This window comes from Talpa occidentalis, unplaced genomic scaffold (genome assembly GCF_014898055.3).
Source record: "Talpa occidentalis isolate TD23 unplaced genomic scaffold, MPIMG_talOcc4v2.1 talOcc4.7, whole genome shotgun sequence".
NCBI lineage: Eukaryota > Metazoa > Chordata > Mammalia > Eulipotyphla > Talpidae > Talpa > Talpa occidentalis.
The window spans coordinates 106,984,981-107,010,985 of record NW_023605083.1 but is presented as its reverse complement, the minus strand read 5'-3'; the positions used below and the strand labels follow the sequence as shown (position 1 = coordinate 107,010,985).

Below are 26,005 nucleotides of genomic sequence, written 5' to 3'. Positions count from 1 at the left end.
TAGGTTGAGAACAGGGTGAGAGAAGCACATGCAGTCGTGGTGTTCTAGGGCTCACATCTAACTAGAGCCTTCCTTTAGTTGTTGCCACATAAGAATGTGGACCCCAGTGTTAAAAAAAAATTAATTTTGAACATTATACTGACCAAGTAAAACCTATCTATAAGCCAGGTAGAAGCTGCCAGTTTATGTCCTCTAATAAGAAGAACGGTCATAGACTTTTGAGCCCATTAAGGGCTCTGTTAATAGCTCTGCTATTAACAACAGCTGTGGACTAAAAAAGTTCCTTAGACTCAGATATCTCATGCCCAAGAGTATTCACTTCCAAAGGTTATTTTAAGGAATAAATAATGTATGTAAACAAGCACTGCAAAGCCTGATACCTATTAGATATTCCAATCACAATATTCTTGCCCACTCAGGGAAACACAGCACAGGTATAATTAAGCAATAATACTACAGTCAGGGCCTCCCCTGGTGGTGCAGCGGTTGAGTGCTGGGCTGCGAAGCTGCCCGCAGCCTCTGCAGGGCCAGTTCAATCCCCGGCCGCCGGCGAGGGTCCCACATGGCACGCAGACCTCTCCTGCTGCGCCCGCTGCTCCCCTCAGCAGTGTACTTCGGTCCTTCTGCCTGTTCTTCTCCCCACTCTGGCTCTGGTGAATTCTCTCGCCCTCCCGTGCTTCTGACTGTACCCAGTGCTTGTATAAATAAATAAATAAATCTTTAAAAAATAAATAATAATACTACAATCAAGTTCATTACCAATCCAAGGTAGACTCTGTGTATGGACTCTGCCAAGTTCTCTGGGAGTAGTAGTTTCCAATCTGACAATTCATCAGCATCATCAAAATCAACTGTGAACTTGTTTAAAAAAACGAGTTCCTGAGTCCCATCCATCATTGTTAAAATTCACCTGTGTTTTATGCCTATCTACACCCAGATTTATGAGATCATCTTCCCCCTTGCCGTCCAGTGACCTGCATTTTAATAAATTCCTCAGGGGAATAGTGCAGCCGGTTTGCACTAGTCTGCTGATCGGTCACTTATGGAAACCACTGCTCCAGGGAATGAATCATTACTTCCAGGCTAATTTGGGGAAGATGATATGCATATGCACACATGTAAGGAGCAATGATAGTAATTAACCAAAGCTCCCTAGATATGATTGTCTCTAATGAAGTGCTGACTGAGGATATTAGACTGAAGGCTGTTGACAAAGTACTTAGAGAAAACCAAATGGGAAAGGGAAGTGAACTGTGCCTCAAAGCAAGACCAGACCTTGATTGTTAAAAGTGTGAAGAACAGTCCAGCAGTCTAGACAGAGGAGAGGGCAGAGGTGGTGCTTTCCTGAGACTGATTTAGCTTTTTCTTTTTCATATACATTTTTGCTTTGGACCTTCCGACAAGCTGAAGAGGAAAGCAGATGAATACTAGGCATCAAGAACTCCAAGAAAAAGTAAGTGGAGGAAAAAGAAAAAAGGAATCAGGCAAGAGGTGGGAGAAAAACTAGGACTTAAGAAAGGGTGAAGGCATGCCAGAGACAGGAGCCCAATCATAGCTGAATGCAGCCTAGAGAACCCAGGAGGGCCCAGAGGAATGGGCAGTGCAGGTGTCCAAGGCCCTTGGGGATCGCAGGAGCTGACTACCTCAGTTGTCCACAGCAGAATCTTCCATTGCTGACTGTTAACACCCGTGACCACTGGGATTATAGGTCAGGGGGGTAGGGGAGGGGGCAGGGCTTTGATATTGGGGATTGGCAAGGAGCCTCCCAGAAGGGAAGATAGATACTTGTGGTCGTAAGAGGACAGCCCCAAGCCCAGGGCAGTCATCTAGGCTGACACTGCAAAGAGCAATGGGTTAGAAACACAGTCCAGTGTTTGCTCCTTACACTTGTCTCCTCTGTGCCTCAGTTTGCCTGATGATTAATGAAGGGGCTGCATTATATCAGTGGTCTTCAACTTTTATTTTGAAGCAGCATTGGCGCTGAACCCTTTTTTCCAAATACATTTTAACTGAAGGATTGCTAGCGCAGATGTGGTTAGTTGCTCTGGGTGGAATGAGGGTGGGAGGAGGGATGCTGCTTGAGCAAACTCTGGAAAGGTGACCACTAAAGCGCCTTTGACCACTGAACATTGTTAAAGAAAGAGCAGGCTCCCATGGAGTCATCTATGCCAAGGCCCACCAAGACTTAATACTTAACCTAATTGTAGTATCAGTCTTCCCCAAGAGTAGAATGTTCAACCAACCAATCTAGAATTTCCTGGTCAGAACTAGTAAGATTATCTTTGCCTGAAAAATTTTTCTTTTGCTAGTAACTGTGTCCCACTCTTTTTCTGACTATCAGAACCTTTCATTTTGTGCAACTCCATGCCATGCTCTCTTGTTAGCTAGATGGGATGCTGTCTGATTCATGAGTCATTTAATTAAAAACATTAAAAGATGACATTCTATTATTTAAATAATAAAATAATTTTTAAAAAATAGTTATTAATTTTTATTAAATAAAGGAAGGACGTATAGTAAAATATTAAGATCTTTAAATTTACTCCATTGAATTTTATGTTTTAACAAATTTGATGGCAGTGAGGGGATCCAAAGCAAATTTCCATGGCATTTTGGGGACAATAAGAAACACAGGTGCAGTGCCCATTATCCTTTTGAATTCTTTTTCTCACCAATTTTTTAAAGATTTTTTATTATTATTTATTTATGCATACAAGAACCGGGGTGTAGGCCAGAGGGGCAGAGGGTGAGAGAATTCACCAGAGACAGAGTGGGGAGCAGAACAGGGAGATCTACTGAAATACACTGCTGAGAGGAGCAGCGGGCAAGACAGGAGAGGTCTGCTGCACATGTGGGTCAGTTCCCTGGCCGGGGATCAAACCTGTGCTACAGTGGCTGGCAATAGCTTCATAGTGCTGAGACTTAACCCCTTGCACCACCAGGGAGGCCCTTACCATTTTTAAGGGCCCTGACTGGTTTGGGCTCAGTTCTATTTGCTTTGAGTTCCCCATCTATTTGGCTTTTCCATACCCCAGCTTTGGGTCTCTACCAAGATTCCACATTGGGAATGCTGACAGTTTAATCTGCAGTTCTCCATTTGTTTGTAATCAGTCCCTAATCCCTATTCTTAGGGATCTGCTGGTTCCCCAATTCCAGATTCCATATATGGATCTATAGGGCCTCAGCTACAAGCTTGCCTGGTTCTTGATGGCGCCAGAAGATAAAGCAGGTCATGAAGCCCTTATGTGCAGAGCAGGAACAAGTCTTTATTACAGCAACAGGAGACACACCTGTAGCAACAGCATTATCTGTCCTGCTGGCCTCGCAGGAGCAGCCCGGCCCAGAGGCTCAGGTGACTGCGGCCCTGTGCCGGCCCTGATAGTGTCAGGCTCCTCAGGCCTCCTCGGGCCTCCTTGGGCCCCTGCAGCCTCCCTTGGCCCCCTGGGTTCCCAAGAACCCCTCCTCCCTGGCAGCAGCAGCAGCAAAGGCAACAAAAGCAGTAGCAACAGAGGCAGCATCTAGCAGTGACAGCCCCCTTGGCAACAGTGGCCCCATGCCTGGTGAGTGGCCAGTGAGAGCCCCCTCTCACCCCCGCCCCAGGAGCCCTTTTAGCTTTTATATGATTTATAGACAAAGCCCGCACAAGGCCAAGTCTAGGCCTAGTTTATTATACAAGTATATTTCTCAAACTATACATCAAGGTTACATATTATTTACTGCTTTCCGCACATGTGGACTACATCTCATGATACATGTTATCCACTAGGCCTCCTGTGCTGGAAGGTTACAGCTGAAAAGCAGTGAGAAACTGAGAAAACTGTGTTTTCCCACAGGCCCTACAGGAGCTGTTGGTGGTACTACTGGCTGGAGTTGGATTGGGTCTACCTTAGAAATCTAACTGGGTTCTGGAGTCAGACTGAGTCTAGTTTAGTCTGTAGTAACATGTAAACCCCAGCCCTTGGTCTTTCTCTTGTCTATCTTAAAGAGTGTTTGCAGGTTTTAGAAAAATAATAACCTAACAAATTTTTTTTTAGGTTTTCTCCCCAAGCTAAATGTACCCAGAAAGAGAAAAAAAAGGTGCATGGATGTATCAGCCTTTTGCTGTCATTCAGGTTACAGCTCAATTCTTAGAGGAATTAGAAACTGTCCTTGTCTAACAAGTTGTGTTTTAAAAAAAAAAAAAAAATTATTTATTTATGCGTACAAGAGCTGGGGTATGGCCAGAGGTGTGAGTGGTGAGAGGATTCACCAGAGACAGAGTGGGGAACAGAATAGCTAATAGGCAGATTGACCAAAGTATACTGCTGAGGGGAGCAGCGGGCAAGTCAGGAGAGGTCTGCTGTGCCATGTGGGTTGCTTCCTGGCCAGCCGGGGGATCAAACTTGTGCTGCAGTGGCTGTGGATAGCTTCATAGGTTGCATCTTAACCCCTTGTGCCATCAGAGAGGCCCACAAGTTGTATCTTTATAGAACCAAAGGTGTGACTCCAGAAACAACTCAAATTCCATCTATCTTTACCATCCCCAAACCTCCCCTATTGATTTCAACGTGCTTATAGGTATTTAAAAAATTCTGGAATGAGTTCACCCATCTCACCAGAGGAGGCAGACTCAAACTGGCCCACTACTTGCTCCACTGTCCATGACCTCCATGCCTACATCATATTCCAGTTTCTGCCTGGATTTATACCAGCTGGAATATATCTGGCTCAGAACTATGATATAACAAACCTAGCTAAAAGGCTTGAGGAAATTAAAAGGACTTGGATGCCAAGAGAAACCCCCTAGTTCATGAGGCTTACTGCCTTCTGGATGTACTGAGTCTATTACTGTTGAAGGCCTCCTCTACTTACTGTCTGGACCAAAAGCTTTTGTTTTAAATTCCAGTTTCCATGATGTTCTTTGCTAGACCCTCTGTTGCCTTACAACACAAATGGGGTCACAAGATAAAAATTACCGTGATTTTTCCAGTGTCCTCACCTCTTCCAGTCCTATTTCCAGTCACGTAGTCCTAAGATTGGAATTATGGTACTAGGTAATAAATATGACCTTTAGCGTTTTTTTTAAGATTTATTTATCTATGCATACAAGAACTGGGGTTTAGGCTAGAGGTATGGTGGAGGGGGAGGAGGAGAGGATTCACCAGAGAGAGTAGGGAGAACAGGCAGATCTATTGAAATACACTGCTGAGGAGAGCAGTGGGCAAGACAGGAGAGGTCTGCTGAGCCATGTGGGTCAGTTCCCTGTAGGGGGATCAGACTCAGGCAGTCAGGGTGATAGTACTGTCACTTAAGCCCTAGGCCACCAAGGAGGCCCTAAAAGAAAAAAGTTTCGTTTCTAACCATTAAACTTCTATATTTACTTTTGAAATACTTCACTGTTACATTGGTTAAATGGAGATGATTACATATTATTTCATAATGATCTGTGATCGATTAGTCGAGTGTCCATAATCTCTTGGCATTTTTTGGTATTTTTTTATAAACTTTCCCAAATCAAATTCTATGTGATGTCTTTTGAACCTTAAGCTAACATTTTCCAGAGGACCTAAGGAGTGTATTAGAAGATTTTTTTCTCTCTTCTATAAAAAGAGAGATGTTAAACTAATTAGATTTACTTGGTATATTATATGGGAAGCATTGTCAAATAAGTAATACTAAATCTTTAATATTTGTCGGGGTGTTAATATAAATGTTCTAGAAATTATATAAAATTCCTAGAAGCCTGATATGTCCTGGTATATATAATTGCTTGCAATTCTAGTATTCGGAAACGATTTATGACACAAAAATAACCAGATTCCTTTGTCAATTGCATTCAAATAAATTTTCATCAAATTAACCTTCGTAAGTTTATTATTTGCAGACAATTATTATTTTACTCAGATGTTTTGGCAACAGTGTTCCCATAAAAATGCCTTATCTTCTAGGAGATTCATGGAATCTGTAAAAGACTTTGACAAGTAGAGGTTTACAGTGATGTAGATCATAAAACTGGGGCCTCCCCTGGTGGCGCAGCGGTTGAGCGCTGGGCTGCGAAGCTGCTTGCAGCCTCTGCAGCGCCGGTTTGATCCCCGGCCTCCGGTGAGGGTCCCACATGGTGCAGACCTCTCCTGCCACGCCCACTGCTCCCCTCAGCAGTGGATTTCGTCAAGTCTGCCTGTTCTGTTCCCCGCTCTGGCTCCGGTGAATTCTCTCGCCCGCCCTCTGGCGCTGCTGACTGTACCCAGTGCTTGCATAAATAAATAAATCTTTAAAAAAAATAGATCATAAAACTGAACTGGATAAAAATATGCAGAATTAATGGAAAAACTGTATTACAGATACACCTCTGTGGAGGGAGGTGCCATGTTCTTCACCCCCATTTATATGCAACTGCCTTGGACTACAAGTCCCAGCATGCCAAGAACTAGACTTCCCGAGCCAGGGAACTATTGGTAACTAGGGGCAGAGCTGAGTGGCGGGCTGACATATACGACACGTAAGGCAGGCAGACCTGCAATCTCGCTTTTCTGGTTTCAATTTGTGCCCAGGGACTTGGAGGAGACACGTGGATAGCCATGTAGGGACACTTGGAAGAGATACTTGCAAGATATATGTGGGTGAGGGGAGGCTGCTCCTAATCCTTTGCAGACAACGGTGGCCTTTGTCCTAACTTCATGGTGGATTATTTGGTACATTTTGAATTCTGAATCTCTCCTTCCGTCCCAGCTCTGTGGGACCTGCCTAACCCTTTTCAATGGTTCCTTGCCAGAAGATCCCTTAGTCTTGTGGCAGGCTTTTAGGCCTCTGTGGTGCTGCTTCAGGCTAAGCCTGTTTGGCTGGGCATTTGCCCCCAAGGGAATGGATAATTTTTGGAGTTTTATTAGAAATATCTTTCTTTTCTAATTCTAATTAAGAAATTAGACAGGAGAGGTCCGCTGAGCCATGTAAATTAGAATAAACTAATTCTATTAAGAATCTTTAATACTAAGAGTCTACTTCCTTTGTCATTGTGTATTCGATGGCTGGAATCCTTTTAGAGTATGCACCCCTTAATAGTTTGGGGTCCCTCGGGTATGCTCTAACAACTGGATTTAAGTAAAAAAAATTAATTATGTAGGAATTACAGAGGAATATTTCATGATCTACAACAATTTATTAAGTAGAACTTTGTAAACAAAAAAGAAACGTTTGGTTTTTTTCTCTCTACCTGATCCTTCCAGAATTTGGTTGCTCTTGAGTTCCTATAAATTTAGTTATTTGCATAAGTTTAATAAGAATCTGTTCTCCTTATAACAGGACACAATTGGAAACATTGCTTATATTATTAAGGCTTTGATGGGTATGTCATATTTGTTCTTTTTGTTTCTTTATTTTTTTGAAAGATTTATTTATTCATACAAGAACTGGGGCACAGGCCAGAAGCAGGGAGAGGGGGGTTTTCACCAAAGACAGAGTGGGGAACAGAACAGGAGGATTGACTGAAATACACTGTTGAGGGGAGCAGCAGGTGAGTCAGGAGAGGTCTGTTGTGCCAGGTTGTTTCTCTCTGGCCAGCCAGGGATCGAACTCGTGCTGCAGTGGCTGTGGATAGCTTTATAGGTTGTGTCTTAACCCCTTGCGCCACCAGGGAGGCTGGATATGTCATATTTGAGAGAGAAAATCACCCAAAGTATAGGTATTGCAGCTAAAATCTGGTGATAAATCCTTTACTTTGTTTCCTGACCTCAAAAGGCTTTGAAAAGTTCCAGTAAAGCAATCTTAAAAAGAGCTTCACTTATCTAAATAATCAAGCCAAATTTATACAAATCAGTTTTACTTTGATTATTTTGGGGTGGGAAATATGGGAATAAGTGTAGAGTGAAAAATTGTTAATACCTTTTTAGATATTAGATTCTAACTCTGTTCATTATATTTGAGGTTTTATTATTTACCTATAAACTGAACTGGATTCTTAATTCTTCTAGTTTTCTCAAATATCTGAGTACAACTCCCCAAACTAATGCTTTCAATTTGCCCCATCCTCCTGATCTGGAATCACTGAGAACAAAGATTACCCTTGAACCTCCTTGGAAGAGACTACATCATGTCATCTTCACAACCCAGATGGCAGCCCAGATTTCAGAGATTTGTGAACCTTGGGCACAGAGTTGAAGACTTATCAAATTAATGAGGAAGAGAAGTAGCCAATATCAATGTGGACAGCTTCCAATCAAGACACCAGATCAAGACTCCCTTTCTTCTTTTCTTTCCTTTACTCTGGCAATAGCCTGGCAAGATAATGCCCTCATCCATATTTCCCAGGCCTCTGCTAAGGCGAGGGAGTGGGTAGGGTGTAGCCCTTGATTATTTTTTAGCAAAAGAAGGAGGATGTTGTCACTTGTTGCACCTGGACTAACACTTTTGAGGAAACTGAAAATCAGCTACCACTCAAGTCACTTGGTTTAGAAAGTTGAATCCTTGGGGCCTTCCTGGTGGCACAAGGGGTTAAGCACAGCACTACGAAGCTATTTGCAGCCCCTGCAGCATGAGTTTGATCCCTGGCCAGGTAGTTACCCACGTGGCACAGCAGACCTCTCCTGTCTCATCCACTGCTTCCCCTCAGTAGTGTATTTCAGTCAGTCTGCCTGTTCTGTTCCCCACTCTATCTCTGGTGAATCCTCTCAACCCCTGCACCTCTGGCCTACACCCCAGCTCTTGTATGCAAAAATAAATAAATCTTCAAAGTGGTTCTATAGGTGATAAAACAGAAACATATCCTTTCCCCCATGTTAAATGTTTTAAGGTCCCAGCCAACTTGGTCCTCGTAATGGATGGTGATATACGACCAAGGGCCTAGGGCTTGGTTTTGCTGGGATAAAATACTACTCCACTGCCATAAGGCCTGAAGAATTAGGAATGAGGTGTTGCTCAACAGTTATTAGGTCAAAGCAATAGCAATTCAAGAATTTAAAAGTAACTAAAATTTTGTATGTAAGTACCTATGGGGGCAAGTTATCCTCTAGACTCCCCCCCCCAACTATTTTTTTTTAAGTGTAGATCCCAGGGTGTAGCCTTAGTAGACAGTGTTTTTCAGGGTTTTAGTTATGCTAGAGAAGCAACAGTCACCAACATTGTCAATGAATGTGCAGTATGACAGTCCTTCATTATTGGAAATTAGTGTGCCAGTTTATGGCAAAAGAAAAAACATCAAGAGGCATTAGCCAAAACCAAAACAGTAAATATATAAAAGTTACCAAAAGAAAAAAAATTCTTAAAACTGATTTAACATCTACAAACAAGTTTTCTTCACTCTAATGCCAATTTTATCGAGCAGTACAGCAAAATATTTGTAAACTAAATTTACTTTCAGACCATTTCACCTATTTTTGCATAAAATCACAGGGCAGAATAACCAAACAGCAATTCTAGCTGGCTTTGTTCGAATATTCCATATAGGATCAGAGGGAACTCCTGACATCCAGTCTGTACAGGCTTCAGGAACAAAGTTGGTTCTTTCAGAGCCCATTTGGGGTTTTTTCTTTTCAAGGTTACCAGGATTTTTTTTTTTTTTCCAGATTGTCCAGTCCTGCCAGTGGAGGCAAGCTTTCTCACCTTCTTTGGAGGTCTCTGGAACCCTACAAATAGCAGCAGGTTTTCCTCTTCTTGGTTAAGCTCAAATTTAACTTTATGAAAGAATTTTAATCAAAGTCACACAATGAAACATGTTTTTAATTTTTTAGGTTAAGCAGACAATAATAAATTAAAAAACAAAAGTAACAGGCAACTATAAATCACAGACATTCTGCAGAGGAGTGGGGGAGAGAGCAAAACGGGGGAGGGAAAAGCACAAGAGACTATAGTGATGCTGCACAGGTGAACTGGTAGTGGGAATTTCACAGGGACTACACCTGAGAGGAGAAAGCAAACCCTGTACAAAAATGAACAATTAGGGCCTCCCTGGTGGTGCAGGAGGTTAAGTCTCAGCACTATCAAGCTATTGCCAGCCACTGTAGCACAGATTTGAACCCTAGCCAGGGAACTGACCCAAATGGCACAGAAGACCAATCCTGTCTCTCCCACTGCTCCCCTCAGCAGTGTATTTCAGTCAGTCTGCCTGTTCTTTTCCCCGCTCTGTCTCTGGCGAATCCCCTCACCTCCCACACCTCTGGCCTGTACCCCAGTTCTTGTATGCATAAATAAATAAATCTTTTTTAAAAAAGAAAATTTACATTAATTTTTTTTTTTAAAGATTTATTTTATTTATTTATTTATACAAGCACTGGGTACAGTCAGAAGCACGGGAGGGTGAGAGAATTCACCAGAGCCAGACCAGGGAGCAGAGCAGGCAGAAGGACCGAGGTACACTGCTGAGGGGAGCAGCGGGTGGCAGGAGAGGTCCGCATGCCATGTGGGACCCTCCTCCGGTGACCAGGGAGCAGCCGGGGATCGAACCGGCGCCGCACAGGCTGCGGGCAGCTTTGCAACCCAGCGCTCAACCGCTGCGCCACTGGGGAGGCCCCAAGCACGTTCTTAAGACAAAAAAAGATCACTGTTTTCTGAGGACAGGAGAAGAGGTAGGTTTTTACAATTTGCCTGTTTTTAGGCTTTTATCAAAATCTGAAGTTCAGAATTTAGCTCAAAAAAGTTGTGTTTTCACTTTCTATTTTTACCAGTTTAATTAGTCTTAACAAGAAACTCAACCTTTTACAGGCCCAATAAGCAAATTTAAAAGTTTTTACTCAACCAATATGCATTTTGTAGGAGACTGAGGGAATTAGAATTTTTTTTAACCTATTGATCAGACCAGAATAGTATTTCAAGGTAGACAAAAGGAGAGTCCAGTCCCTCCACGGCAGGAAGGCAGTAGAGACATGCCAATGATCGCAACACTGGAGAAAAAGGCCAGACAGCTGCCCGCTGAGCCCTCAACCAGCCTTGCCGCAGTGGGTTTGAGTCACAGGGCAAGTTAGGATAATCAGGTAGTTTTAGGGACATTGTAGCTGGGAACCTCCAGAGAGTTAAGGAAGGCTCAAGACAGCAAGAGGAATAAAGGCAAGAAGAGGAATAAAGGAAAGGGCAATTGATTCTGATGGGTGAGAGCAAACACCCCAGGACTAAGGTCAACAGGACATTCCGGATCGAATAGAGGACAATGAAAGGTAAGGAATGTGATGTAGGAAGATCCCAGCACAGTAGCAGATTAAGTGAGACCACCGAGAACTAACCAATCAGAGAGAGACCACTGGAATTTTAAAATAATGAGGGAAAGAAAGTATATATTCCTGAAGCAAGACCCCTTACCGGCTCTACTTAGCCCCTCCCAAGTATCTTATACCTGGGAGTCTTTGCTCTTTGTCCTTTTTCTTTTTCTTTTTTTTTAAAGATTGATTGATTGATTGATTGATTGATTGATTGATTTAGACATACATACATACAAGCACTGGGTACAGTCAGAAGAGCGGGAGGGTGAGAGAATTCACCAGAGCCAGAGCGGGGAGCAGAGCAGGCAGAAGGACCGAAGTACACTGCTGAGGGGAGCAGCGGGCGGCAGGAGAGGTCTGCGCGCCATGTGGGACCCTCCTCTGGTGGCCGGGGAGCAGCCGGGGATCGAACCGGCGCTGCAGAGGCTGCGGGCAGCTTCGCAACCCAGCGCTCAACCGCTGCGCCACCAGGGAGGTCCTCTTTGTCCTTTTTCTTAAATAAACTTTTCTATATTCTCCAAGACAAGATTTGCTTCTCTCTGCTTACTTACCTGAAAAGTCTGTGAATTCCTTTTTATGGCTTCAGGAGACAAGAACTTGGGGTGATTACCAGGGTGAACAGCAGCAGCAGCAGCTGTGATTACAGTAACTGCGCACACCGGCATCCTTTTGGGGCCTCATTGTCCATGTTCTCACAAGATTCCAGGTAAGTAAGCTGAGAAGCGCATATTTTCTGTACCCTCCTCTTGTCCTATGTTCCTCTTGCTGAACATTTTCTCAGATCCATCAAAGAGGCCACAAAAAGGGCACAGGACAGTCAGTAAATACCAAAGGGCTACCGCCTTAAAGACTCCTGTGGAAGGGGCCTCCCTGGTGGCGCAAGGGGTTAAGCACAGCACTATGAAGCAATCCGCAGCCTCTGCAGCACAAGTTCGGTCCCCAGCCCGCCAGGGAGCAACCCACATGGCACAGCAGACCTCTCCTGTCTCTTCTCGCCCGCTGCTCCCCTCAGCAGTGTATTTCAGTCAGTCTGCCTGTTCTGTTCCCCACTCTGTCTCTGGTGAATCCTCTCACCCCCGACCCCTTATCTCTGGCCTGTACCCCAGCTTTTGTATGCATAAATAAATAAATAAATCTTTTTTTAAAAAAAAAAAAGACTCCTGTGGAAGGATAAAGTGGTGGCCAGGCCAGATAGGGGAACTAGCCCATCTGCCTGTTGAAAAAATAAAAGTCTGGTCATCCTTGTATGAGGGACTACGGTCTCCAAAGAGCTAGGCACATACATCATCCAGAGGCCATCTGGGAGCCGCACATAAGGGGCAGCAGCAGGGAGTTGCCGAGACCCAGTAGAGGATGAATGGTGCCAATGTGACAGCTGGGAAAGTCATTCCTCACTAAGCATTACAGAGGATCCTACACAAAACCCCACCTGGCCTCAGATCCCCGTTAGGATTTTTTTTTTTTTTAAGATTTGTTTATTTATGCATATAAGAGCCGGGGTACAGGCCAGAGATGCGGTGGGTGAGAGGATCCACCAGAGACAGAGTGGGGAACAGAACAGGCAGACTGATGAAATACACTGCTGAGGGGAGCAGTGGGTGAGACAGGAGAGGTCTGCCTCGTGGGTTTCTCCCCGGCTGGCCGGGGAATCGAACTCGTGCTGTAGAGGCTGTGGATGCAGTGCTTAACCCCTTGCGCCACCAGGGAGGCCCCCCATTAGGATTATTTAAATGGCTCCCTTTATCTTTTCTTGCTCTCTTTTTCTCTCCCAATCCTCCCATTCTGCTCTCACTTCCAGTGCTCATTTATTTCTCCGTTACCCACAGGGCTTCAGACATTTTATAACTTTTTTTTCCTCTGTCCTTTATTTGACTGCAACAATTAATGGGCACCCATCATCCTGGTAAAAGCTACTAGCGTGAGGCCGCCATTCTTAAAGTCTAGGGTGACAGGTTTGTCAGTTAGCAAGGCTTCCTGATCCCCCACTTGCTGAGTGGTAATGTCAGGATTCTCCTGTCACTGATTCCTTGCTTTTCTCTATCATCCGTGGACTCCACAGGTTCTCGGGACAACCGAGCTGTAGCCCTTGGAACCCTGGACATCCAGGAGATCCGAAGGCACAGACGAGGCGTTCTGCTAGGCCAGCACCTAAGGGTGAGTCACGGAGGCCTAAAAATCTAGAAGAAGACTTTCACCTTCTTGGTCCCTCCCCCTGTAGGGCAAACTTTCTTCAGCTCTTGTCAAGTCAGTTCATGAGTTAGCAGGTACAGGAGGTTCTTATAAAGATCTTGGGACACCCCTAAAACTTTGCCCCTGCTTCAGCCTCTGCTTCAGTGTCTGCTTCAGCCTCACCAGTGGACACAGGCAGAACAGGTTGAGTTTTACATTTTGACAGGGTTGTGGCACTTCCTGACTCGTACAGGTTTACCCCAAGCTCTGAGTCCAGCTAGGCGGATACATCTCTGGTATAGTAATCTGATGATGGGTATTTATTTGATGGGAGTTGTTCAAACAGGAGACTTCAGGGAGAGTAAAAATTAAGCCTTAGGCTACTATATGTTCAAGGACCCTAGGGGTGAGGGCCATTTTCATGGCCTGATGGAAGGGCAATGTTAGAAATTAGGTCCCAGGACCCTGTCCGTGACTTGTGTTCATTCAGTCTCTACTCCTTAGGTGTGTTCAGGGACTCTTTCATCAGGTGAGGAGAGTGGCTTATCATAAGCTCATTAGATGCTTAAAATGGGTGCCCTTTGCAAAGAGACTGGGTAGGGGTCGCCAGTAGGGTCCCACAAAGTCCGCCACCCCTCGCCTTCTGTTTGGTGGGAGACAGATAGGCCCATGATCGGGTCACACTGGTAAGGGAGTGATTAATTCCAGTAGACTCTATGTGAGGAGACTGTTTATCACTCACAGCTAGAGCTCCAAGGTTAAATGGAAGGATGCCTCCGGGAGAAAGAAGCTGGTGCTGGACATCTGCCTTCATTCCTTTTTGCAGATGAGAGCTTCCTCGTCAGCCTTGCAAAGGGGCACGCCTCTCTCCTGTATTCTGAAGAAGTGGGGTCAGTTTGACCCCAAATCCTTAAAAAAGAAACGACTTATCTTTTTTTGCACTCAAGTCTGGCCACAACATGATCTCGAGAACAGGGAATCCTGGCCGCCCGAGGGAAGTATAAATTCTAATACCATCTATCAGTTGGAATTGTTCTGTCACAAGAAAGGGAAGCAGTCTGAACTGGCCTATCTACAGGTCTTTTCTGCCCTCAGGGACAATAAAAGTTTATGTAGTAAATACGGCCTAATATGTACTGGGAATCCTCTGCCATCACCCTGTTAACAATTCCTTCTTGTCCTCTATACTCAGGGATTTTAAAACAAAGGATAAGGACCTGTCTCCTGCTTTACCGCGCCTTCAACAGTGCAGGAGATGTCAGTTCCTCAGCTCAAATGATCCCATGATCTCCCAGATATGATTAAAAGAGAGCCCTCCCCATTGCCACTGCAAGTGGTGGTGGGTGGAGCAAGGGGACCTATTAGAAAGCATGTTCCCTTTTCTCTACAGGATTTTTTTTTTTAAATGTTGGCATCTGTTTTTAATTTTTTTTTTAAGATTTATTTATTTATTTATACAAGCACTGGGTACAGTCAGAAGCGCAGGAGGGTGAGAGAATTCACCAGAGCCAGAGCGGGGAGCAGAGCAGGCAGAAGGACCGAAGTACACTGCTGAGGGGAGCAGCGGGCAGCAGAAGAGGCCTGCGCACCATGCGGGACCCTCCTCCGGTGGCCGGGGAGCAGCCGGGGATCGAACCGGCGCTGCAGAGGCTGCGGGGCAGCTTCGCAACCCAGCGCTCAACCGCTGCGCCACCGGGGAGGCCCTCTCTACAGGATTTAAGACAAATTAAAACAGACCTTGGGAAGTTCTCTGGTGATCCAGATAAATATATAGAGATGTCCCAGGGCCTAAGCTTGTCATTTGATCTGGAGTGGAAAGATGTAATGCTTATTCTCAACCAGACTCTCTCTTCAGGAGAGAAAGAAAAAGTACTTAGGGAGGTCCTACAATAGAGGGATGACTGGTAAGCTGTCAATGCCCCAGGAAAGACGGAGGAGGGGCTTAGAATTTAGCCTACTGGAAGTCAAGCTGTTCCTTTCTCTGAACCTGGTTGGAACTCAGAGGACTCTTGAAGAAGAAAACATTTTATTGTCTGTGTTATAGGAGGGCTAAGAAAGTCACGATCCAAGCCTATAAACTACTCAAAACTGGCAGAGGTAGTGCAGGGAGAAAGTGAAAGCCCATCTGCCTTCATGGACCTGCTGAGGGAGGCATTGCCTAACACACTAATATGACACCAGATTCGCCTGAAGGGCAAAGTGTTAAAAGATAAATTCTTTACTCAATCGGCGCCAGATATCAGGAGAAAGCTACAAAAATTGGCCTTTAGCCCTGAATGGAATCTGGAAAATCTCCTGAGTGTCGCCACTTTGGTCTTTTATAATAGACATCAGGAAAAGAAAAAAGGAATGGGAACAAAAAACCAAATATAAGGCAAAGGCCCTTGTAATGGCCCTACAAGGACACTTAGGGGCCCCGGAAGGGGACAGAACAGGACGAAGCCAAACCACCTGTTATTTCTGTGGCAACAAAGGCCACTTAAGACGAAACTGTGCTTGGAGGCCCCAGTTCTCTGATAAGGTGGAAAAATATAATGAAATATTTAAGAGATACTTAAGAAAACTCTCACAGGAGACACAGCAGCCTTGGACTGCTCTTTTGCCCTCGTCTCTCTTAAGGATCAGACACACTCCGAAAATGCTTGGTCTCAGTCCTTTTGAGTCACTGTATGGCTGACATTTCCTCAAAAATGATTTATTGTTTGATCCTGAAACTATTGAATTGACTAAATTTTTTACTAACTTAGCTAAGTTTCAATGCCTTGGCAAAAATTTGCCAGACATACCTGACAGCCCTGGGCTGTCCACCTCTCTCTTCGAACTGGGAGGTGTGGTTCTCATCAAAACCATTCCCATTAATTCTCCTTCCCTTAGTCCTACATGGGAGGGTCCTTCTCCTATTATTCTCTCCTCCTCTATGGCAGTCAAGGTGGCAGGAGTGGACACCTGGAAACATCACACTGGAGTAAAAGCTTGGGATTCCACCTTCTCAGAGCCTTCAGATACTGAAAAAGCTGCTCCATCCACCACTACTTGGACCTATGAGCTGCTAGAAGATCTTTGTTTCCTGTTCAGATGACTGGCTACAAAAGAAAGTCCTTAATTCCACACGTTGTCTTTCTGTATTGGATTTACAGTCATAATCTATCTTGTAGTTTTCCTGTTTACCCTGGGATTATACTCAGTTATGCCCCCAGAATGGACTAGTTGCCAAAAAGCTTTTCTTTCATTTTGCCTTGCCTCAGTTCTCTTGGTGGGGCTTCTCTGCCTGTCATGGCAATTAGGCTGTGCATGTCAATGTTCACTCCCTTATGGATTATTCTGCTGGCTCCTTCCCTGTCTTATTGCCACCCACTAACTCCAGCCTTAAACCTTATGGAGAAGAGAGGGAACTATAGTGATTGTTGGTTGTCCAAAGAATTCCCCTCCAGGCCCTACCAGCTTCTATTTTTTTTTTTTAGATTTATTTATTTATGCATAGAAGAACTGGGGTACAGGTCAGAGATGCAGGGGGTGAGAGGAGTCAACAGACAGAGAAGGAAACAGAACAGGCAGATTGACTGAAATACACTGCTGAGGGGAACAGTGGGCGAGACAGGAGAGGTCTGCTGCACCATGTGGGTAGCTCCATGGCCAGCAGGGGATCAAACTCATGCTGAAGAGGCTGTGGATTGCTTCATAGTGCTGTGCTTACCCCCTTGTGCCACCAGGGAGGCCCCCTATCAGCTTCTATTGAAGAACTAAGTCATTTACTGGCTTCCATGTATGGGACTAGTACTTCCCAATATAAATGGACACAATTAGTTCCTTCACCACTTAATGATAGCTGGCCCCAAGCTGTTTCCCCTTCTATGGATTCAGTGGACCTAGTAGGAGGTTACACTCATGTTTGTTTTCAAAATACTTTGACTAGACCTACCTCTCAAGACTGGGGGGATCTAAATTTCACCCTCTGCAACTATACATTTACATTTAATTATTCCAGTCACAGCCTCAGTATTGTAAACACACAGCAAATGGTAAAACTCTAGTGTTGGGGACCCTGACCTTCTCCTCAAATAATTAACTGGAAAAACTTGAAGTATTTCTCCCTCCAATTGTTCTACATGAAACGTTTTTCTATGAGTGGCTCAAAATCTACTGGAGACAGTGGTCTCACTTTTGGGTCTCGGCTGAACCCATAATGTGGTGGTGGCTCAGGAGGACAAGCACCGGCTCCCTTGGACTTAGGAAAACTTTTTCATCTTCACTAGACTCCAAGGATGAATCCCCCACTCCCTGAAAAGGTTTTGCCGCCTGGGAGATCAAATTACATAAAGACCAAACTGATAGCAGAATAGCCTCCCCTTGATGGTGAGCAACTCTCAAACATTTAATCATTTCCTTCCATTGTTTTCTATCTACTGTCCCCTGCTGTGGGAACCAAGAACAATGAGCTTCTACAAAGTTAAAGAGATCTTGAAAGGATGATGTGTGTGCACTTTCACACCCGAACCTTTCAGCAAAGTTTTAAGAAGCTTGACGTACTTAAACTTTTTACTTTTATGTTGTCCCATTGTTACCCTGTGCATTCCGAAGCTTGTTTTACTCCCAGGAAGTCTTACCTTCGGTTGTTCAATAGGCTGAGTTTCTTTTTCTTTTCTTTTCCCCATGTATTTTCCCCCACTAGGTGGTCAGATCTTATCCTCCCTCAGTCCCTGTTCAGGCGCCACTTGGCAGAGTCCAGCTCTGGTGAACAGGGTTGAGAGAGGAATCTGGAAGAACAAGGAATAAAGAAATGACAGACACAAAATAGAGTTTAAGAGAAGCGGGACCCAGGGCGCGCAAGGCCTCTCATTCCATGTTCAAGCGTCCCGAGTGCCCAGTGCAACTCATTAATACAAAGAGCCCCCTCCCCTGTATGTTAGTTATTAGACAATGAATCATTTTCTTAGTATTTAGCCTTGTCCAGGCACACATTCACCGGACAAGGGTTCTGCATTATCAAGTATAGTCTACTCCCTTTCTAATCTATTTTTTCTTTTTTTTAAATAAAGATTTATTTATGCATAGAAGAACTGGGGTACAGGCCAGAGGTGTGGGGGTACAGGCCAGAGACAGAGTGGGGAGCAGAACAGACGGACTGACTAAAATACACTGCTGAGGGGAGCAGTAGGCAAGTGTGCAGGAGAGGTCTGCTGCACCATGTGGGTAGCTCCCTGGCCAGGGATTGAACTCATGCTGCAGTGGCTGCAGATAACCTCATAGTGCCATGCTTAACCCCTTGTGCCACCAGGGAAATCCTTCCCTTTCTAATCTTGCCTGTTTCTCAGGCTTTGCTTTGCTGACACAAAAAAGGACATCACGGTCTAGACACGGGCCAATCTCCCAGCCCATGTTGACCAGTCTTCCAGTCATGACCTTGACATTCTCCTTGTCTCAACATCTCATGCCTTAGGGGTCTCAAACACCTGGCAAGAGGACTTGGTGGTGCCCCAAGGAGAGCATTTCATTTTGGCTCCTGGAAATCATGGTGGCAGCAGCTGGACCTTTCCAACACCATTTTGCTACTCTCAGTACCTCTAGACAGGAAGGAAAAGCCAGTATAGGGTAAGTGATTTATTTAATCAGGCTCTTATGCCACTAAACTCTGTGGCTATCACCTGTGGCCTTGACTGTGTTGATCCAAAAGGCACTTGGGAGCATGGGCATGGGACATTTGTGCCTGATTGTGGACACCTGGAGCATGGGTGTGGACATGCATAAGTGTGCACACCTGAGCCTAGAGGCTGGGCTATAAGGGAGGCATCACTCAAAGATAAAAGAATGGCTACAGGAAGGCTACTGGAGGACGGCTGCGAGAGGCCGAGTGACTACAGGAGAGGTGAGATCGTGAGAGAGAACGCCAGAGAGAGCCCAGAGAAAGAGTGTAAATATTGGGCCTCCCCTGGTGGCGCAACGCGGTTGAATGCTGCGCTGTGAAGCTGTTTGCAGCCTTTGCAGCGCAGGTTCGATCCCCGCTAGCCAGGGAGGGTCCCGCATGGCGAGCAGACCTCTCCTGTCTCTCCCGCTGCTCTCCTCAGCAATGTATTTCATCAGTCTTTCTGTTCTGTTCCCTGCTCTGTCTCTGATGAATCCTCTCACCCTCCCGTGCATCTGGCCTGTACCCTAGTTCTTGTGTAAATGAATAAATAAATCTTTAAAAAAAAAAAAGTGTAAAGATTAGTGGGGGCTCAGGTGCCTGCCTGCCTCCCAGCCCTCCTCCTCACCCCATGCCTGCCTCCTCGCATGCCAGCCTCCCTGCCTGGTGTGCTTGTGTACCTGGTTCCCTGAGAGAGCAATGAAGGCCTGAAAAACCAGGCCTCCCTTGTGGCACAAGGGGTTAAGTCTCAGCACTATGAAGGTATCAGCAACCACTGCAGCACAAGTTCAATCTACAGTCAGGGAGCTACCCACATGGCGTAGCAGACCTCTCCTGTCTTGCCCACTGCTCCCCTCAGCAGTGTATTTCAGTAGATCCACCTGTTTTGCTCCCTATTCTGTCTCTGGTGGATCCTCTCACCCCCCACACCTCTGACTTACACCCCAGTTCTTCATGCATAAATAAATAAATCTTTAAAAAAAAACAAACAAAAGGCCTGAAAAATCCTCCTGGACTCTCCTTATCTAGCTGCCTGAATCGATAGTGAACCTGCCCTGTGCTTGCTTGCACAACAGCCAGTCAGAGTAAAAACCAATCAGCCTCCCTCTTCATGGAGACTGCAGGTCGTGCCCAGAGCCCCTGTGACTGGGCATCTATAGGGAACCAGCCCGGGGGCCTGTGGCCTTTAATGTGCCCTTTGGAGAAAGTTACTACTATCATTTCCTGTCTGCATAAATCCCTGGAGCTTGGAGCTGCAAATAAACAGCTTTTTACTTTGGGAGAGATGGGATAGGGTGAGGGCAGAGATTATCCCTCATACATCAAATGTTTATTGAGTACCCACTGTGTGATATAAAGGATAGTCCTGGGCTTGGAACTGGGAGAAAAGTTGGAAAGCGGCACTTAGAATATCTGCTATTTGTCAGACCCCATGCTATGCATGTTTCATTCATTGTTTAACGTCACATCTTTATGAGGAATGCATTAGCATCAGCTTTTATAGATGAAGGAAAACAGAGACTCTTTGGGATTAAATCTCTCACCTAAAGTGTCACATGGATGAACTGTTTCCGAACTGGAGTCATACCCAGATTAATACAGTGGTTTCTACACCACCCCACTTCACCCTGAGCTGAAGTCTGTGGACACTTAGTAACTCCTGCAAGGTGGGGCAATCATCCTAAACCTCACTGGCCTGTCCTTGACAAGGGATGAGTCTAATCATGACCCTGGCTGCTATATAGTGTTGTGATAAGCACCAATTGAGGAAGTAGATGTGGAAACCCTACTATAACAGATAATACTTATGCTCATGCAAATTTTTATCAGATAGGGAGAGAAAATAGGAGTCCAGAAAGCCCCTACCTCTCTTCCTGGGAGATGAAGAACTCTCAGGAGCAAATAGTCACCACTGATGAAGACTGACATCTGAGCTTGATTTCTCCAAGCTCTGGCAGCCCAGGAACCCTAAGGAGCTAGACAGATAGAGAAAGGGGAGGTAGGCCAGGGAAGGAGAAAGACAGACTCTGGGTCAGGTTAAGGCCTCTGGCTCCAACTGGACTTTGGATTGTTTTAAAGTGTCTTATCGGGATTTAACTAGGACATGATAGTTCCAGAGACAGGATGGGAAAGATAAAGATTAAGTAACTTATACTCGGGAAGGCAGCTGTCACCCAGCAGACACGAAATTCTCGTGTTCCCCACTGGCCCCCTGCCAGACCTGGCTACCTGACCATGGTGCTTAACCCACTGAGGACAATACCTCCTTCTCAAGCTGAGGCCTTTTCCTTCCTGGCCTTTCCTGGGAAGGGAGGGAGAACAATTGAGCCTGACCATTTATACCAGGTGTTTGTGCCCTTAAGCCTGGGCCCTAAACCAAACACCACATGTCCATCCGGCCAAAGTGGTAGACCAATCACGCAGCAGGCAGCCTCCCCGGCTGCATGCAGCCTCCCCGGCTGCACGCATCCTCCCCATCCTTCCATTCATTCTGACTGCAGAGCCCCAAAGAGGCAGCCCATTGTTTTCCCCTCTGGACTTTGGAGCCTAACTCTGGTTTTCTCATCACTCCACTTTGACGATAATGAACATACTAGGCCTCAATCCAAAGCTGCCATGTGTATGTGTGTGTTGGGAGTTGTGGGTAGAGACAGAGAATGCCAAATTTGGACTCTGGGAAATAACCAGTATAAATTTGGTAGAAAATCTAACCTGTATTACTGATTGGGAAAAAAAATTGACGTCAAATCTTGAGGTAATACTTTTGGAAGTAGCTGCATGGGTGCGACATCAAGCTGAGGCTCAGGGAGAATATTTAGGGAATTACATGTTGTAATCCTGTTTGCATAGAGTTTGTTGAGAAAATCTTTTCCTCATCTAGAGCACAAGGCTGTGCACTCCCTGAATTTGAACCAACACCAAATTGTACACAGCAGTGTTCAGTGAATCGGCTCCTGCGCCTGCTGTGCTGGCCAGGCCACACCAGCCTGGGCTCAGTGAAAAGCCACTCGCTGGGCTGAGGCAGTTTCTTTGGCCCTTCCCTGGACCCCCTGCAAAGTAACCCCCACCCCCATGCAACCCCCACCCCCTCCCTGTGCCCATTGACACATTGTCTGGAGGCTATCTCAAAGTGTCTGAAAGTAGTTCTGTCAGCTGCCACGTGGTGTGGTGTCCACTGGGCAGGGCTGCCTATCTCCTGGGTACCCCTCAAACACCACCATTGCCTCCCCTGGGCACCAGGGTCCCTAGATTCCACCTGAGTGTTCCCAAGGCACAGCTTCTTTCCCACCGAAGGTTAGTGTTTGGGTGAAATTATTCTTTCCATCCTCTGCTATTTTCCTTCTGACCCCCAACGTGAATCCCAGAAGCTGATTGGTAGACGCCTCACTGAACTCACTGAACTCCTCCCTACAACTCTGAAGCTTCACTTAGACCCAACATGTCACCCCACAACCCCTTTCCCTTAAGAGAGGTGTCCCACAACAGGCCACTCAGGTAGTAGACCCAGGCAAGTCTGTTGTGTTTCCATCCAAGCAGCTCTGGATAGGACTCAATCCCATAGCTGCACATGAAGCTACAGCTTAAATTAGAGTGAAACCCCAATTTGACTACAGTTTGTAGAGATGACACCCAAGCCAGACCTGCTGGGTGGAGGGGCCAGGCCATCTAGGGCCCCAGGATTGGGAAGCAGATTCCCTGAAAAGGACCTGGAGCAGGGAGACAGCGGAAGCCGAGGATCGAGCACCTGGTGCACACAGGCCCCACATGTGGAAACAGCTGTTCAAACTATAACAAACCCAGCTTGGTTGTGTCTGTCACGGAGGGAAAATCGGCATAAATAGAGCTCACCAAATGGGGCTTATCTCTCAGGATTGCCCAATGGGCAAGGTAAATATTTAGTCATGGATTTGGAATGGTGCCTGCTATTCTGTGCTTTGTTATCGGTTTTCCTTTCATTCATTCATTCTGCAAACATTTGCTGCCTGACCCCCTCTGTGTGGCCAACCTTGGCCTGGCCCTTCCATACTCTGATGACCCGCCGGTGATGGAGATCCGCCTGTCTTGGGTGGAGGGGGCGGCCCTTGGTGTCTTGAAGGGAGAGGAGGAGGAAGCAGAGCCTGGGGAAGGCTTTGCAGAGAAGGTCACGTCTAAGCTGGCTTCTGGCTGGTGTTTAGCCTTCACAAGAAAAACCACAGTGGGGAAGGGCAGAGGAGAGCATTCCAGGTCTAGGGAACAGTTTGTGTTCCCAGCATCTCTGGCTGGCGTGGTAACTTTTACCATCCAAGCTTCCTTGTCAGCGGAGACTCCCAGGAGTGCTTGCCAGCCAACAGCACTCAGTTCAAGCGAAGCAGCAAGGACTGCAGGGTTTACAGATCTGGGTTCAATTCCCAGTTCGGCCACTTGCTGGCTGGCAAGGTTCCTTCAGAGAAGTGGCAGCGCATAGAGTGGGTAAGAGGGTTGACACGTACCAAATTGTCTGGGTGCCAAAGCTGCTACCACTCTCTTCTTGTTAGCCATGACTCACGGATTTCATTTCCTCCCCTGAAAATGGAGAAAATAGAAATATCTGGCTCAGAAGGTTGTGCTAAGGATTCAGTGAGCTCTGGAGACTGCCCCATAGTTTTGCCCGAGTCCGTACTGCAGTGAGTATGCTGATGTTTGTTTGGAGTCAGCAGCAGCAGTGTCTGCCCTGGGTTCATCCATCCCAGTATTGATTGAGAGCTGTGGACCCAGCCTCTAGGATCAATGCCTGTGGCAGAGTTGGGGAAAGAGGACCTCCCTGGTGGCACCAGGGTTAAAGTCTCAGCACTAGGCAGCTATCCGCAGCCACTGAAGTACGAGTTCCATCCCTGGCCAGGGAGCTACCCACATGGCGCAGCAGACCTCTCCTGACTCGCCCACTGCTCCCCTCAGCAGTGTACTTTGGTCAATCTGACTTTTCTTTTCCCCACTCTGTCTCTGGTGAATCCTCTCCTCCCCACCCTGCACTTCTGGCCTGCACCCCAGTTCTTGTATGCATAAATAAATAAATCTTTTTTAAAAAAAAGGGGGGCCTCCCCGGTGGCGCAGCGGGTTGAGCACCGCACTTTGAAGCTGTCCGCAGCCTCTACAGTGCAGGTTCGGTTCCCAGCCAGCCAGGGAGGAACCCATATGGCCCGGCAGACCTCTCCTGCCTCGCCCGCTGCTCCCCTCAGCAGTGTCTTTGGTCCGTCTGCCTGTTCTGCTCCCCGCGCTATCTCTGGTGAATTTTCTCACCCTCCTGCACCTCTGAACTGTACCCCAGTTCTTGTATAAATAAATAAATCTTAAAAAAAAAAAAAAAAAGGATTGTGGAGAGAGAAGTGGAACTGCCGTGCAAGCCCAACAGTAACCTTGACAGTTCCTGCAGGAGTTCTGGAGCTGGACTGGCCCTTTGGAGTTGTCCCAAGTCGGGCCAGCCCTGGATTGTCATTGACCGGCCATTGATTGTTGGGCACTGCACAAGGGAATGTGACCTCGGGAGACAAGCCAAGAGTGGAAGGTGTCTCCACTCAGGTAACACCGGCAGTTAGGACTAGGCATTCCTTGAAGGGACTTTGTGCTGCACATCAGTGTCCCCCCACAAGCAGTAAACAAGACAGGAAATCCCTGCTGCCCTGAAGTTTTCCGGTGGGAATTCATGTTCTAAAGCTTGTCATTAGGATTCAAGCAGATAGTAGGTATAAAGTACCTCACAAAGGGCTTGGCATAACAGATTAAGTATGCAAATAATGATCGCTAAAGGCAGTCCAGCAGGTGGGGGAGATCATAAGGTGAAAGGGATGGAAGGAAGGGCGCCTCCTTTGAACCAGACACTCAGCTGCCTGTTGGTGCCTGGATCTTGCTCTTCCTGCACTCCAGGCTGTGAGATTGAAGAGTGACTCCAATCCCGACGGGGTCCGGGACCTGTTTAGTCTCCACAGTTTGTAAATAAAGCCCTGGCATCAGGCCCCTTCCCACTCCACCCAGGGACAGGAGACAGGCACGTCTGAAGATTTCTTTCCATGAGAGTGGCTGTGTCAGTGGTGGCTGCTGGACGTCAGGAAGGGTGACTAGCACCTCCAGCTCAGCCAGGCAGGAGTCACGCAGAGACCAAGGGAGAAGGAGGACGATTTCCTTAGCATTGTCCTTTCCCAAGTCATGGGAACATTGCAGGGAGGAGATCGGCAGCAGAAGGGCCTACTCCAACTCTGAAGGGCGTCCAGCCACCCTCCCCCAGGGAGCCCAATTCCAGAATCCTGGAGGCCTGACAGCTGAGGGAGAGAGGGAGTGGCCTAGAAGAGGAAGTGCTGGTGGTGATCTCAGCCAATCTCTTCCCTTTTTTGTCCACCCTTCTCTCTTGGTCTCAGTCTCCCTGAGGTAGATGGGATGGGGGTGTGACTGCCTTAGTAAATAGAAACAGGACCCCCAGTTTAAATATGCCCCATTCAATTTTGGGGTGTTAAGTAACAAAAATTCAGGTTAGCTGATTTTTTTAAACCGAGTTCATTTTAAAGATCTAATGGCTTTATTAAATGATTTCGTGACTCTGGCAGCATTACAATTAGCAAGTAGAAAGGCGCTGCAAAACGTTATCGAAGTGGAAGGTTTTTATATCCAGAATTAGTGGGACAAGGTTATTAGAAAAATGAAAGAAAGATTACTTCAGGCAGGGCCACCTTCCATTAGGGGAAGGCAGGGGATCTTATTATGCAGATGACCTCACCAGGGCTGGCTAGGAGCTTCTGGTTGATTAGTTTAAATTACCACTTTTAGGAGAGGCTGAAACTGCAATTAGGTTAGCTATTAAGTCTTAGTGGCCTCAGCATGAACGACTCCATTTTGGGCCTGTTTTTTTGAAACAGGTTACACTTATACTAAAAATTTTTTTCTTTTAATTTGCCAGCTGCCTGAAAATCAAATTTATCTAGCAACCCCAGGTGGGCACAGCCTGTGCAGGAAGAAGCCTCCAGCAAACCCAGACAAGACAAACCTTTTGGCACCCAACCGGGGACAGAGCCAGTAATGGACAGAGGGATGCATCCATCCGAGGTCA

At 46.2% G+C, this 26,005-nt stretch overlaps 1 long non-coding RNA gene across 1 annotated transcript; it reads left to right on the top strand.

The window, feature by feature from the left end:
* The first annotated feature begins 11,759 nt into the window (after positions 1-11,759).
* LOC129144868 (uncharacterized) lies at positions 11,760-26,005 on the top strand. The gene is made up of 4 exons (XR_008549639.1): positions 11,760-11,868; positions 13,222-13,316; positions 18,769-18,920; positions 25,856-26,005. It is a non-coding gene; the product is annotated as an uncharacterized LOC129144868 (long non-coding RNA).